Consider the following 16,047-nt stretch of genomic DNA (forward strand, 5'->3'; position numbering starts at 1 on the left):
GGATCAGAAGAATATTCATGAGCCGCACACTGGGGATCTGCTCCTAGCAGGGATCTCTTTTCTTGCCTTTAGATGTTTTGCTGCCTCCCCAGGAGGGTGGGGTGCGTAACCACCTGCATATCAACAGACTCCAGGGCCTCTAACTCCTGAGTTTCCCCCAAAAGCCTCCTTGCTCCTGGCTCCTGCCTTGTGGCTGTGAGTCCTGGTCTGGGATCCCCTCTTTCTTCCTCCTCAGTGGCCAGCACTCCTGGTCTCAGGCTCTGAGCCAGGTTCTGAGACGGTAGAAACAGCCACACCTGACTGGAATGGAGTTAGGCTGGATGCAGGAGCTTCGTGGTGGCTGTGTGGTGAAGGAGGTAGCAGCAGCTGTGTTGTAGTGAGTGGAGGAAGTGGCAGGCTGACTAGGCGTTACCTCTCAGTGGGAGTCTGAACGCAGCCACATGGGAAGGGCATGGAGAAGACAGGGCAGTGCAGATGAAATACTCCAAGGACCTGCGGGGGTGCAGGAGAGCCGCTGGGTGGGGAGGCTGGCATGAGGCCTTGGTGTGCGACAGTGGTGATGCCCTGGGTGGGGAGGCTGGCATGAGGCCTTGGTGTGCGACAGTGGTGATGCCCTGGGTGGGGAGGCTGGCATGAGGCCTTGGTGTGCGACAGTGGTGATGCCCTGGGTGGGGAGGCTGGCATGAGGCCTTGGTGTGCGACAGTGGTGATGCCCTGGGTGGGGAGGCTGGCATGAGGCCTTGGTGTGCGACAGTGGTGATGCCCTGGGGTGTCACAAGAGCCCACTGATAGGTCATGGAGATATCTGACCTGTGCTGACCTGCAGGTGACACAGCAGTAGGAGACACCCCATCAGGGCCCCTCCCTCCAGCACCAGTAACTGTAGCGGGGTCCGTGAGCCGCGGAGCTGAGGCACCCGCCTGGTGTGTTCTATAGAAGGCGCGCCATATGCACAGGGTTGGGAGCACATGTGCGGCAGGCCTTGGCAGGGAAGGGTCGAGCAGGGCTCCTGCCCATGTAAGGGCCAAAGGAAGCTTGGCTGCAGGACAGGGAGGGGCTACATGGGAAGGAAAACAGGTGCAGGGCGCTGAGATTTGTCAGGGTGGCAGGAGGAAGAGCGCAGAAGGAAAGCAGGAGGCAGACCCGACGAACAAGATTTCTGAGACGTGCCCAGTAACTGGGACGGCAGGACAAGCAGAGCCCGTCAGATTCCCAGCAGTGGCCTCCCTGTGGAGACGCCTGGGTGGGCCTGGCTGCTTCAGGAATGTCGGGGGAGTCCTTTATCAGGGGCACAAGGATGGCTGGGTAAGCTCCAGGCCCAGGGAGACGCGGGCAGCAGGGAGGGTGCCGGGCACTACAAGCCGTCCCCTCTCTAGACCAAGCCCGGGCTGGCCCTGGCTCGTTCGTCACACTGCCAGTGGTCCTTGTGGGACAGGAGTTAGGGTAGACAAAGTGTAGGTGAGACGACGTCTTACATGCATCTTAGGGTCAATGCCACGACATGGACATGCAAGGACAACCACACAACATAAATGACCTCCAAGATAGCTGCGGACAGTTAAGGAAATACAAGATCATATGGCTGTCCGTGGGGAGAAGTGGACAAAGTCAAGGTTGAGAATAAAGGGTGAGGCCAAGCAGAGCCGGAGGAGCCCGTCCTCAGGAGCATCTGCAGACTGGAAGCTGCTGAAATACGTTGGCCGGAGCGTGTGCTCAGGAACAAAGAGTAATGTCCAAGGAGAAGGGGCGTGTAAGCCAGCCGGCCAGACATTGAGAGTGTTCACGGACCACACGCGTGCTCACAGCATGGCCGCCTGTGGGGAGTTGGAGCCGCATCCCTCAATTGCAGGGATTTCCCTTCCCAGTGGATTAGAAACCAAACAACAACCTTGGCGCAAAGTCCTTGATAGAAAGTGTTTGATGTTACTTGTCCCCATTTCCTTTCTGCAGACTGTAACCTAGTTTTCCATGAAAGTATCTCTGAGACAGAATCTCCTGGAAAGAAAATTTCTACATGCCACTAGTTGGGGTGGGGGTGGAGGGTGGGTTTGTTCTAGCGAGGTCCCTGAGGCTCTGGCAGTGCTGGGAGCTACCAGACAGGGCAGGGCAAGTGACCGTGTACCACAGGTTCTGATGTCTTTGGGTTCACATCCAGTCACTTTAGTGGTTGGTGTCAGAACTATAAAGGTGGACCTCTGATCCAGCTGAATTTCTGGTCATTCTATCCTATCACTTAAAAACGAATTCTAAACATCACCATGGTACCCCTCTGGGCCTCACCAGGTAGCTAATCTGATGTGCCGTACAGCGACCCTCCCTTTGATTCCCACATTGTCTCCGCCATGTTCCTTTTCTCCTGCCATGACCAGCTCCCCCTGGGGACATCCACTCTGGCCTGTCACCTTGAAGCCAGTAAAGGAGCTACCCTCCTGGCTTTGTTAATGGCCCCCATGTGAAGACAGCAACCTCTGCCGTGCGGGGACAAGTTCCTAATGCTGAAGCCCCTGGGGCCAAGAGGTGCCAGGCTCTGCCGCGCAGTAGGACCATCTCCCTCCTCAGCTCACCTCCCATTTTGGCCAGTGCCCTAAAGCAATAATACTCGTGCACAGCTTTCCTCAGAGTCTCTCAAAGAAGAAGTTCTTCCATTTCTTATCTACTTACTGCTTATTTCCTAAAAAGCAGCTTTTGAGGCCCAGAAGTTTCCACACATTTCTCCCCAGGAACACACAGCATCTAGGGCCTGGGGCTTTCTTCTTCAAAAGAGAGATAATCTGCACAGATGTACCCTGCTGTTTCTCCCTCCACATTGCCCCAAACCTCTCCACTTCAGAGCAGGGCCTGTGCTTTCATTTGGTATTAAAATGTCCATTTAGATACTTTGACACAAAACACTGGACTACTTGTTCCAGAGGGGAATTTAAGCCTCTATGTGGTAGTAGATAGAAAAAGAGTGCGGTTTTTAAGTAGCAGTTGTTTTAACTTCTACTTATCAGGTTAAAAATAACACTGCAGAGTAGACCCACGTTTTAGATAAACGCATCCACAACCGACCGAGGTTTTTAACACCTGACTCTGCTGGAGAAGCACAGAGGAGTCCTCAGGAAAGTCCCCTGGGAAGCCCGACGACAGGGAGCCTTGGTATTTCTGATGGTTTTTCTTTCTGTTCTTCAGAATCTGGGTCAGAAGAATTATTTAGAGTATCTCTCTTTTTCCTTCTTGTATTTTGACGCTGGAGACTGAATATGGGGTCCTGCATGTGCGCAGGAGCACTGTACCTCTGAGCCACCCCAGAGCCACCTTTCCTGTGTGATGGTGTTTTTTTTCTGTTACCATAGTGATGTGGGAAATTATAGGAAAGCAAAAACATCTGGTGTGTCTGTGACACACACCAAGTGAAGACATCTTTTGTCCCCCCCGCCCCTCCCTTGACTGCTATCTCCCTTCCCTCCACACACGTGTTAAGCACCTGGTCTATACCAGCGACCATGCTAAGGTCCAGGAACACAGAAATCAACATGGCACATTCCCCCAATGGGTAGTTAGTGCCTTATGGAAAGATGGGCTTATAAAAATGTCGACTCTAATAACATACAGGCTTATATGGAATACTCTGGAAACACCAAGTGAAGCTTAGCTCTAGACCCGTGGCCATCAGAAGACCTCATAGAGGAAGGGGCATGAGCTTACCCTTGAAGAAATTACCCTTTCTTTAGTTTTCCGACAGGGTAAAAATGTCCCTTTTCTATTCCACTTATGCCTGCGTACCATTTTCTACCTAAGAGTATACTGAGGTTTTTCGTACTGGAAATGAGAGTGATTTTCTGGCAGAATAAATAACCAGAGGAAACTTAAACATGGTTGTTTCCTGGGGAAGTTTCAGAGCATCACTGATGGTTTGTGATTGTCACTATGAAGCATGTCGAAATTAATATAGTTAAACTGTGTACAGATTAGGATTTCCAAAAGCAGGAGAGCCTTAGACTGAATTCGTGTAAAATGTGAAGACTAGAAACACAGTCAACTTGCTGATTCGGAAGGACAGTGCTTGGTCTTGAGCACAGTGAGTGAGTGGGCAAAGGGAGAGCACTTGCCAAGGCTCACTCCACAGATGCTCTGAAGCCAGAGGCCCAAGTGGGAATCCCAGCTCTAGACTGTAGCAAGCTGCATGACCATGGCCTGAATAGTTTATCTCTCTATTTTGATTTTGTCATCCATAACCAGGAGTTCGAGATGGTAGTTAGCTGATGGGTTTGCCATCGTGATCAGATAAGAGAATGCTGTAAGAACCATCCATACCACTTAAAACAATTATATTTTGGTAAGCTTGAGTTTCTTGTCCTACTTACTTACATATACCTGTCCATCACCAAATACTTTGAAGTTGTGACATAACCAAAATTAAAATGTTTAGACTATCAGCTGCTTCCAACTTCATCAACTACTCCATGACATTCAAATAAAAAGTTTTTCAATATCATCTCTAAGAGAATTTGTTATATTTACATTTTGCTATATAACAGCTGAAGAATGACGTGACACCCAGGTAATGCAACAAAGCAAAATTATGAGGAAATAATAATATAAACATAGGACTATACATTTTATATTTATCTTAGAGTTTAATACAATATAAAGTCATTACATTGTAATTCCATCTACTTATTTAGGTTTTTTTTAATGGTAGAGAGAAAAACACTTTTTTTTTTTAGTACTAATGATTGAACCCAGGGACACTTAATCTCTGAGCCACATCCCCACCTCTTTTATTTATTTATTTACTTTTTATTTTGAGACAGGACCTCACTAAGTTGATGAGAATCTCTCTGATTTGCCGAGGCTGACTCTGAACTTGTGATCCTCCTGCCACGGCCTCCCAAATTACTAAAATTATAGGCATGAGCCACCATGCCCAGCAAAATGCTCATTTTTAAAAATATTTCCATCTCTGCAGTACCTGTATCTTGTTAATGCTAAATGCAAATGCAGGGGTTGCCACCATCTCAGCCACAGGTGGTGAAGGTGCTGGTCCCACCGCTGCCTGTGGCACTCCCCTGCAGTGTTCTGCCGGCCAGGCGGCTCTTCATTATTCTCACAAGCTCTAACACAGGTTGCGAAGGCAGATGTGCTTTCTGGGTTGCTTATACTGAGCCAAAGCTGAGCCAAACCACTTGTGATTTTTAATAAGTGAGGTTATTTAGCATATGTGGAATCACAGATTAAAGGTGTATTGTAGTCTATAGTGCTAACAAAGCACACACAGAGACCTGCCCAAGCATTCCTTGGCGTAAAGATATCCAAAGCTTCAAAAGTGCTCTTCAGCTAGGTCTTGTCACTGCTCAGCAGATTAATTGCACATCAGCTCAATAAGCCATAAGTGTTCTGGAGTGATCACAGTACATCATCCCAGCGATCTGTGGATAGCAGCCTCCTGAGACTTGCTTGACCTGCACCTTTCATTCCATCTCTTGCAGCCTGAGGATGCACCCAGGCATGCCCAAGCCGGAAGCACTTCACTTCCCTTCAAAGTGTTCTTTAAGCCCATGTCTTCCGTGGTCCTGGAGATTGTGATGACATTCGGACGGCTGTAGCACTTATTATGTACTCATTGACCATACAATCGTCCAGGACTCAATGGAAAGGTGCATCAGGAAGAAACTTAAGCCAAGACTTCACACTTGAAAGCTTAAATGGTAAAGAGACTTGTTGGTTTCCATATAGCTCATTTTTCTCTATAAAAGTATATGTTAAACATAGAATCTTGATCCTAAGGATTACGGTTCTGATAACAGAATAAGTACCAAAATATCTTGGTACTTCATCCCAAAATGTTGAATGAGCAGTAAACAATTTAAATATGGTTGATCACTATAGTAGCTAAAAGTACATAATGCACAAGAATTTGTTATATTTACATTTTGCTATATAACATCTGAAGAATGACGTGACACCCAGGTAATGCAACAAAGCAAAATTATGAGGAAATGATAATATAAACATAGGACTATACATTTTATATTTATCTTAGAGTTTAATACAATATAAAGTCATTACATTGTAATTCCATTTACTTATTTAGGTTTTTTTTTTCAATGGTAGAGAGTTATTCTCAAAATATTTTCAAGCTTTCAGGAGAAAACAATCCTTGTACATAAGGAATATTAGGGACCCTTATGAAAAGTTGAAGAAAGTTATAAATCACTGAAGTGATCAGTTTACATACTCTAGTTTTCTATATTAAGTATCAATCGTTCATGTCACCTTGTAAAAGCAAGGATATAAGTGCTTAATTACCAATAAGCACTGAAATAATACAGATGCTTTGGTTTGGTTTGTGATTCAGACTCTTCAGGTAATCTGGAAGCGGCTCTCCTCATCACGGGTCACAGTAGTCCACTTTCCCCACGTGTCCAGAGATATCAGCACTAGCCAATTGTGTTCTGCCTACAGTTGAGCCCTTAAAGTCTGATGTCAGCCTCTGAAGGTTCCTGTGACCCCTGTTGCTCAGCTCTGTTCCAGATCTTTCCCCAGGGCCATGTGCTCCCTGCAGAGACAACCAGCTCACACCACAGGTGCCTCCAGGGAGCAAGGGGCTCTCCCTGGAGGCCTCGATCTGCATGCTGGGTATTGGTGTATTTTAAGATGAATGCAACTCGCCTAGTAGAAAGCAAACTGAAAAGGAAGAGCTGAGTGAATGAAAGGTTACTATGAAATCTGAGAGCCTATGGTCTCTGGCTGTAACAGGCAAAGTTTGAGAAAATGATGGATTTGATTTCTTTAAAAGGCATCTTTTACCATGATGGAGAAAATATCTGAATTAATTAGACACCAAAGCCAGTGCTGTTGGGTCTCTACTGATCAAAATGACATTTCTTGTGAAGAAGCATCGCATCAGATGTTAGAACAAATGGGTTCTCCAATAATCTTGAAATATGTGATTATATTTTTAATTGTCAAAATGTTCAGTATCATGTTGAAAGTATTGATTTTTCCATCATTTGATCTAAATTAGATGTTTTCACAATATTTATGACAAGACAATTATGTATGCCATTCCTGCAGTGCTTCATATCCATCCTGCTGTCCCTCCGTTGCCATGTGTTCTTGAGGGAATCATAAACAGGAATGAGAAATGAGGACCACTTTCTTATTTGGGGGCCCTGGGCCCAGTGATCCACGCCTGGCTCTGGTCAAGGCTAGGTTGAAGCAGAGGCCTGGTTGGGCCTGAGGCCAAAGACCACCTTCAGGGTTTCAGCTGGTATAAGTTGTAATCTCAGGGCTGTTATCACCAGTGACCAGCTGTGAGGAGACTACTCCAGGTAACCTGTGTGACCTCCCAAAACTCCACTTCTTATTGGTTCCCCTAACAATAAACATGGCCCAAATAATGAACCAAGCATTGGCCATTATGTTAGTCCTCTCCCCTTTCCAAGACGGGCGATGAAGGAGGTTGGACAGGGGCAGGCAGGGGAGCTCAGGAGTCCAATATACTCGACTGTCGAGAACAGGAGGAATAAGTGAAGAGTGTGTTTTCCAAGGGAGAGGCTGGGGCTCCAGGTGCAGCAACATTTGGCGTGGAAGGAGGGTGATGGAAAAGTAGTCAGGGGCCCCCGACTCGTCTGTGTTATGATGAATATGTTACTCACATAAATCAGATTCCCGTGCACGACACATGTGACTTGGTAAAGAATGGTAAAGCACAGACCTGTCACCTTTGCTGTGGATTCACTTACAAAACAAACAAACAAACACGAATTAGTCCCACCTTTTTATTTATTTGGCAGGGAATGGCCCCATAACATAAAACTGACTTTCATAAAATATCAGTAAATTTGAAATGCCAGATGGAGACCTTCGTCTTGACAGTTTTGAACTGTTCTTTTCCATTTCAGAGGCTCAGAATGAATACTTATCTTGTCAGTTTATGCTCTATTGTACAAAGGCTCTGTTTTGTGTAAACGAACGTCAGTCAATTTAGAACAAATTGATTTCCCTCTCTAAGAATGAAATATCCTATCTTGCAAGCAGATACTTTCCATGAATGTGTCATTTACATTTGATTTCTGACCTCAGCCTCCTCTATTGATTGCAACATATAAGTATTCATACTTTCAGTCTGGAGATGTGAACATTTTCTGCTTACTATTTTCTCACCCAAGGACTTTCCTATATTACGGTCTTTATACTCGAACAACTCCCCAATTCTTGCAGCTCGAATCATATAAAATACATTGCAATTTGCTTCAATTTCAGAGAGTAGCAGGGTGAGCAGTTAAAGGTGATAGGGGAGAAAGGAAGGAAGAGGAATGCGTTGCAAGCAGACTTCAGAAAGGAGAACGTAGCTGACAGTCTGCAGCTTACAAATGCCACTCTTGAAAATTGGGCTAAGACTGAAACCGGACCTCAGAGGCAAGACTGGAACAGCCCTGGATCCAGCTGGTCTTGCATTTCTCTCTAAAAGCTTGGATTGCTACAGTGCTTTCCCTTTGCAAGTACCTTTGATTTATCTCTTTTTTCCTGAGTGATCATCACCCTTAGCCCATGCCTTGTTATTACAGGAGAGGGATAAAGAATAATCTATAATCTCAAGGAAGCTTCCCCACCTAGCAAAGAGTGAAGCTCGGTGGAGCACTTGTTGTGTGAGATCTTTTCTCTATGGACATAATTTGGTGATTTGTTAACGTAAAATCGTAGAACCCACAGTCGGCAAAATCTCACCTACTGCTTCACTAGTGGGAATGCTTGCCAAGAAAAAAAATCGGAACAGTGGGCTTCCTTTTTAAAGGATTGATTATAAAAATCCCTGTTCTAGAAATCAAGCTGCAGGTTTACTCAAGATAATATGTTTTAAGATGTGTATTTTCTACAACACCATGAATGAGTTATCTTCCAATCATATCAACATTTATACACACAAGGTCATTGTAGTCAAAAAATATTAGATACATCCTAGGAGATGCCTCAATCCATGAGGGAACAAACCTTTGATGGGCTACCCCACAGTAGAGAAAAGAGATGATTAACACCTCTGCATACCCAGATCTCTACCCTAAATTTTAGGGTAGTTTTTAGAGCATATTGCTAAGTGAGAAAAAAAAAAGCAAAATACAAACAACAACAACAAAACACCTATTGGATTGCCACTGTGTAGGAATGAAGAGGAATTTATCTGCTGGCAAAGAGAGCTAAGCTGTCAGGTATCAGACTAGCCAATGAAAGCAGCAACCTGTTAAGGAAAGAGGGGGGCCTTTAGTCACTCGGGGCAGTGGTCTAAGGGATGCTTTTGGGAGCACCAGGATTCCCCTCTATTCCATCGCCCCTCATGAAACAGCACCCTGATGGAGAGTTAGTGGATCTATAGGGTGTCAGGGTCATCTCACTTTTTTTTTTTTTTTATCAGCAAGTTAAGAAGATTCATTGCCAATTCAGGCTTCAAATAAGCTGGCATGTGGGGCTGTCCATGGTTCAGAAAGATATCACAGCACAACAGAGCAGTGGAAAGATCCAGGCAGCCTGACCTAGCATCCACCTTCTCTTCATCAGATCTCTGCTGCACAAGGCAGCTGCTGGAGGGGCCAGTTCTTCAGCATCAGTCTCCCACCTGAAGGGGCTCCAGTGCTGGAGCAGGTAGCCTCAAGACCCATGCAGGTCACTGCTGAGAGGCTACCTGGACCTCTTCCAGCACTGGCAGATCTCCTCTGGGGCCAGCCACTATGGATTTGGCCCTATGGAGGGAGAAATGGTGCTAGAGGAGTCGTCGTGACAGTCGTATCTTAGAGGTTGCAAACTGGCCATCTGCCGCAGTCCAGCTGCAGCAAAATAACCGGGGGGTGGGGGGGGGGGGGAGTGACGAGCAACTTGGTAGATTGATACAGCAGGAGAGGGAGCCGTTTACTGTAGGACAGGAGGGGTATTTATACATTCCACACAGCTCATCTAATTAACATAAACTAGATACAGCAGTCAACCAATAAGAAATCTCCACACTTAATGGCTCTCTGGCGTTACTTCACAAACCACTCCCTCTGGCAAAATGCCAGGCACCATCCAGACTTGTTTACAGACCTTAACAGCCATCCATGGGCCAGATTTCCCCAGAAAAGTACATTTGGCCCTTTCGGCCCCAACAGTGTATAAAAAAGAACAAGTAGTTGGCAATACATAAAAATTGTGAAATTTCATATTTAAAAATCTGCATTTTTGGCCTCCAAAGGGGAAAAAAATGTGACTATCTGGCATTTCTGGACCCAGAACACTTTTATATAGCACTCATTGGCTAGACTGCAACTGCCCCTTATGGACTGAAGTACATCCTCCATTACATCATATTTCCAACTACAGACTGGAGCTCAGCTGCCTTATATCAGTGCAGTTATCATTATTATTTTTGTACAGTATGAGGAGTGCTCATTGTTCCATGGCATACATCATCTTTATCCAGTAAGGAAAAGTGGAGGTCACACCTGGAAGCAGAATGTTTCCAGTGCTCCTTCTTGCTCACGGATGTCTCTTGCTTGGCCCTGAAGCCACCAGAATTGGTGACTGATGGTAAACACCTACAGCATTCCTAAAATAACTCCTGCAAAGGAACCGCAACACCTACACCCTGCCTCTCCAGGACACACTCTGCCCAGTGTCAGTTAGGCAAACCTAGACAAGAATGCAAAATTAATTATAGAAGTTAATGGAGGAACAGATGGAGATCAATTACTTCAGCCCCTTTACTATAGGAGGGGCTTGGAGTAGGATGAAAAATATTAATACCCTGAACTCTGCTTTTCACTTAGTGACGAAAGAGAAAGTTAAAAAGGTACTTCTGGAGGCCAAGACTGGGTCACTCTGAATTTAAATCCCCAAATAATGTTGGTTTCCTCTCCTTGACTGTTTTGGAAATAAAAGAAGCTCTTAGAAAGTTATCTGGGTAGGGAGGGAGGGATGTGGCTAGCCCACAGACATCCTGGGCTCTCGGAAACTGCCGCGCTCACCCTCCCTTAGTTCAGAGCTGCTTGTCCCAGTTTGAAATGTAAGTGGCACCTGAGGACATTCAGTGAGGGCAGCGGAATCATCACAGAACAGGGCTGAAGACAGGCAGAGAGTCAGAAGTGGGCCTTGGCAAACAGGACGAAGGAAGACAAAGGCCTTCCCTCTATCCCTTCATTCTGCTGTGGCAGCTGCCACTTTATTTGCCCTTTAGAGATGCAGAGACCTTGACACGGCCCAGACGCTTCCCACCACTGCTCAGGATGCTGTGGGGTTACTGGTGCTGAGCCAGCTGGGAGGCTCAGGTCGGGCATTGTGAATCACTCTTGGGCAGCAAGTAGGTGCCTTCCTTGAAGGGACAGTGACAGGGAAGTCCATAGGTGTTCAGAGGCTCTGGGCAGGCTCCCCAGGGGGAATCACAGTGTTCAGCACATCACAGAAGTCTTCGTAGGTCAGCTGCCAAGCTGCTCCACACGTGGGATCTTGACCCAGAAGCCAGCCCCTTCCTTCTCCACCGTTAATTCTACCTTCTGAGGCGAAGTCAGGGGACACTGGTCTTGCCCTCGACACTGACAGTCACATTCCCAGGAACGACAATGGGATCAGGTTCCAACATCGGGCTTTTGATCAGAGCAGGGTCCTTCCCTTCATCACAGTTATCCCAGGAAAAGCCACCAAGCTGGGGGCAGCGGTTTAGGACTGAGCGCCCCGGCAGCAGGGCCGGCAAGAAGCAAGCCCAGGAAGATGGAAGCGGAATGCGCATCAAGGGATGCATGGGAAGGGTGGATCCGCGCGAGTTCACCTCACTTTTGAGGGTACTTCCCAAACGTTCTGGCCATTCTCTGGACCCCAGACCAGTGGAGGGCTCAGAGTAGACTAAGTCAAGTGCAGCATGTGCTCAGGGTTCAGAGGGGCCTGGGGCAGACCCCAGCCGGAGGGCTCAGGGAGAGACCTAGAACGAACCCTCCAGGGCCAGGGGTGAACGTATGGGAAGAGGTGACCAGCCAGGGGTTCCCAGATGGCCACGCACGGCTGCGTGCTGAGCTGGGAGGGAGGCATCTCCAGGCCTCTCGGGTAGGGGCTTTCACTGCGGATTACAGTTGGCCTGGAAAATGCACACACGGGTTTTAACCAGGAGCCGGACTCCTCAGAAATGAGAAAACAGGCAGTGTCTGCGTGGTTTTTATAAAGGAAAGGGGAAGAATGAGCTGTAGGCACGTGGGATTGATGACCTCTGGGGAGAGTCATGACCAGGCATGGGTGGGGTCCGGAGAGCGACTCGTCTCTGAATAGGTCTTCTGTGTGACTTTGGGTTTTGGCCTTTGGAACCATGTGAAAGTTTTATTTATTTATTTATTTTAAAAGAAATAAACACAGAGAAGAGAATAAAGCTAAAATAAATTGTAGATACAGACAAACTTAATGTCATTTCAAACGAATAATACAGCACAGGGGAACGGGAAGTTACCAAATAATTTTCAGCACGAGAACTCTTTACTATGAAGTCAAAATAACTATAAAAGTGAACTTAGTAGTTTTGTCTTTTGTCCTGGCTGGGTTATCAGTTACCTCTTTTCTGTGTATTTCTAAATATCTGACTTTTCTAAATATCTAATATGGAGGGTAATTGGAGCCAAACTTCTTACCACCACAGAAAGAAGCTGCAAGCCTTGAAAGGGGGTCTAGAACCCACACGGCGCCTGGTTGGAATCCGTGGTCTCTGGGAACTCGGGCTGTCCACAGGAACCCGGGTGGTCATGATATCTTTGCATGAACACACAGAAGTGGATTGGATTTCTGAGGGTCAAGAAGCGGCAACCTGGCAGTAGGAAGGAGCCCCCCAGAACGTAGACAGTAGTTTCCTGACACTCTCACCACCCAACACACCAGATTCCATGGAGAGGGGAGGGCTCTGGGCTTCAGGCAGCCAAGGTACCACAGAGCCTGATCCTAAGAGGAAGGGAGATGCTTGCAGCAGTGAAGAGGCTGTGATGGTTGGGATCTGGAATGTCCCCAGAGGCTCATGTGTTGAAGACTTGGTCCCAGCTGGTGGGGCTACTGGGCGGTGGTGGACCCTTTAGGAGGTGGGGCCCAGTTGGAAGAGTGGGTCACTGGAGGCTGCCTTTGAAAGCGTATTGTTTTCATTGGCCCCACCTCTCTCTCTGCCTGCTATCCACTATGAAGTGAGCTCCTTTGCTGTGTTCCACTCTTCCACCATGATGTAATGCCTCATCATAAGCCCGGAAACAATGGAGGGGGCAGCCATGAACTGAAACCTCTGAAACTCTGAGCCAAAATAAATTTTTCCTCCTTTCAGTTGTTTATCTCAAGTATTTTGTCATAGTACTGAAATGCAGACTAACACAAAACATGTAGGATCTGGCTTCAAGGAGCTCCCTTTGTGCCGCAGTCTGGCTGGGCACAAAATAACCGGGCCACCACACCGCCTTGTAGATACAAACAGCAGTTCTTTATTTCCGACCTCTCACCGGCACTCTACACACACGTTCTGGGGAAAAATCACACCTCCACCGGGCTCTGCATCCCAAATACTCTCTGAATCCCCGAGAACTCAACGGGAACTCAAGGAGTGGGCGCCTGAGGCAGCAGGATACCCCCTATTCCCAGCAGGATCCGCCCTAAACCTGGATCCACCCTAAACCTGGATCCACCCCAAACCCGGATCCCCCTAATCCCTGAGCAAGGTCACCTTTCAAATCAAAACTCTCAAACATCCATGCAATGTCACTGGAAATGACCTGAGTCCAAGGCAAGCCCATTTCCACAATGGAGAGTCCTCCCTCTAAGCCACATGGGGTAGGCTGACAAGGAAACTGCCATGCGTCATTCCTACTTGGCTATGGCTTTCAGCACCTTTGGCTAGACCTAGGAGAATATGAACATCAAAACAAATAATGGAATTTATAACCAATAGATATTAACCCAGGAAAAAAATAGCAATCCATGTGTGCTTACTGACATAAATTAATAAATGAATAAATGGTTGGAAGTTCTCTTCCTTTCAGTAAAATTCCAAAAGCATATAAAATAATACATTTTGAAAAATCATAATTTACTAATCATCATACTAATAATTGATTCAGGCAGGGATAATCAATAGATGCTAACATGGAAGGACATTTGCATAGCCTTACATGTTTCATCCAAAAGTACTTATTCACGAGAGAGAAAAATAGTCACCATATAGTGAGGACACCTGGCAGAGACCACAGAACCAGACTACTCAAGTTGAAATATTGGGACAACCAATGACATGCATCTCCTGAAAAGAAGCATTAGACCAACCCAGATTGAGGGGCGTCCTCACAAAAATTGGCCTATACCCAACAGAAAATGTCAAGATCATGAAAGAAGAAAACAGACTAAGGAACTGGTTCAGGTCCCAGGACACTGAAAGGACATGAGCAAATAAGACCCCCGTCCCTGGTTGAAATTTGGGACTAGCCTATTGTTTAGCTTATAAATGGACATTATCAATTACTGATGTAATTGATATGATTTACAAATAAGAATCAGATTTAATTAATTAGATACAAGTTTTCTACCAACATTTCCTGATTTTGATAACAGTGTTTTAAGTAGGAGAATTTTCTTATCAGCATGTAGGAATTAAACACATCAACGTTTTAAAAACATTCCTCATCATAACTAGAAGGATTTTATTTCCCTGCTCAGACCCTAGTGTGCCCAGGGAGGGTGATTTTTTATCTTTAGTGTGTGTTAAAAAGGCTTAGAAGGAATCCCTGTGTTTGTGTTACGGCTTCGGCTTTTCTTCCTTGTGGAAACTGACATATCTTTTTTCCTCCTTTCTTGGCTTAAATTATTACAGAATAGTGGTGCCGTGGTGGTGGGTTTATTTTCATTTGGCTGAAACCTCTAGAATGAAGGATGTTTCCTGGCTTATGAAATGTGATTGTTTCTGTGCAGTGATCTTCTCAGGGTGAGTGGCTCCGATTTCCATTTTCTCCAATTTTCATTTCCAAATTCCCATTTGCCTTCCAGGTTTGAGTGGAGCCAACCCAGTGTTTCACCTCTTTATGATCCTCTTTATGTAGTTTATTTTGTTCCTGAACTGCAGAAATATTTTAAGGTTATCCAGATTTCTTGGTTTCTTAAAGATTGTTAAAGCTTTTTCTACTCTAGTCATATTACTTTATCTTTGCTGATAAAATTCTCAAGAATCATAAGGCTAAGTAAAGAACATTCCTATCACAAAGCCAGCATCTTTATTCCCAGAGAGTCCCTGGCATCTTTTTCTCATGTTCTATGCTCTTAGGATTTATTTTCCTATTTCTTCTTTGCAGTCCCATTGTCTATTTCCCTTTATTTTAAACTGGGTAGTGTTCCATTCAGAATATTATTCGCTCTCCAGGGAAGACTGATGGACGTCACTGATTGTGATAGCCTTAACCTTTCCAGCTTTTATCTGGGGGCCGTTAATCCCCGGGCTTTGTTCAGATTCCTGCTAGAACTTGTTTGGTTGGAAATGCTGGTATAAAATCGACCCTAAACAGCAGGCTTTGGCTGCATTGTGCAGTTATCAGCCATGGCTGGGAACTTAGTGAGTCCTAGGAATATGAACCTCCTACTATTTCTCCATTTTATTCTATAGCTCCCAGTTGACCCAAGGGACATGAGGCCCATGTGGCCCATGCAGGTGAGCCTCCAGATGGCGGAAGGCAGGTGGGAAGGTGGAGGTGAGTCTGAAGGACACATGACAGATGTCCAGGAGATAGAGCTGCCAAGTGCACATTTCTCTCTGTCACCAATGGTGCCAAGTTTCCAGACACACACGTGTTCCTTCTATCCCTGATTTCTGAGCTTCTACAGGCTCTCAAGAATTCACAAGAATTTCCATGGTTAACTTTGTAGTTCTGCCTCCCTACATTCCTTCAAAAGAAACTCAATTTTATGGTCTTAGACAATCCGGCTATGCCTCCTTCCCTTTGTAGTTTTTTCAGTTGAACTTCACTTTTCACTCTAGTATCTTGCTAAAGTGTGAGGGATCTCCCACAGCGAGATCTGAAATATATCCACAGCTGTAATTTT

The 16,047-nt window shown here is 45.9% G+C and overlaps 1 protein-coding gene and 1 pseudogene across 5 annotated transcripts in view; one reads left to right on the forward strand and one right to left on the reverse strand.

The window, feature by feature from the left end:
- Positions 1–16,047, forward strand: part of Prkn (parkin RBR E3 ubiquitin protein ligase) — a 1,231,972-nt gene that overhangs the window by 613,456 nt on the left and 602,469 nt on the right. The gene's annotated exons all lie outside the window — the stretch shown is intronic.
- On the reverse strand, positions 11,177–11,740 carry LOC114096066 (ganglioside GM2 activator pseudogene; annotated as a pseudogene).

The sequence above is a fragment of the Marmota flaviventris genome, chromosome 6 (assembly GCF_047511675.1).
Source record: "Marmota flaviventris isolate mMarFla1 chromosome 6, mMarFla1.hap1, whole genome shotgun sequence".
NCBI classification, from domain to species: domain Eukaryota; kingdom Metazoa; phylum Chordata; class Mammalia; order Rodentia; family Sciuridae; genus Marmota; species Marmota flaviventris.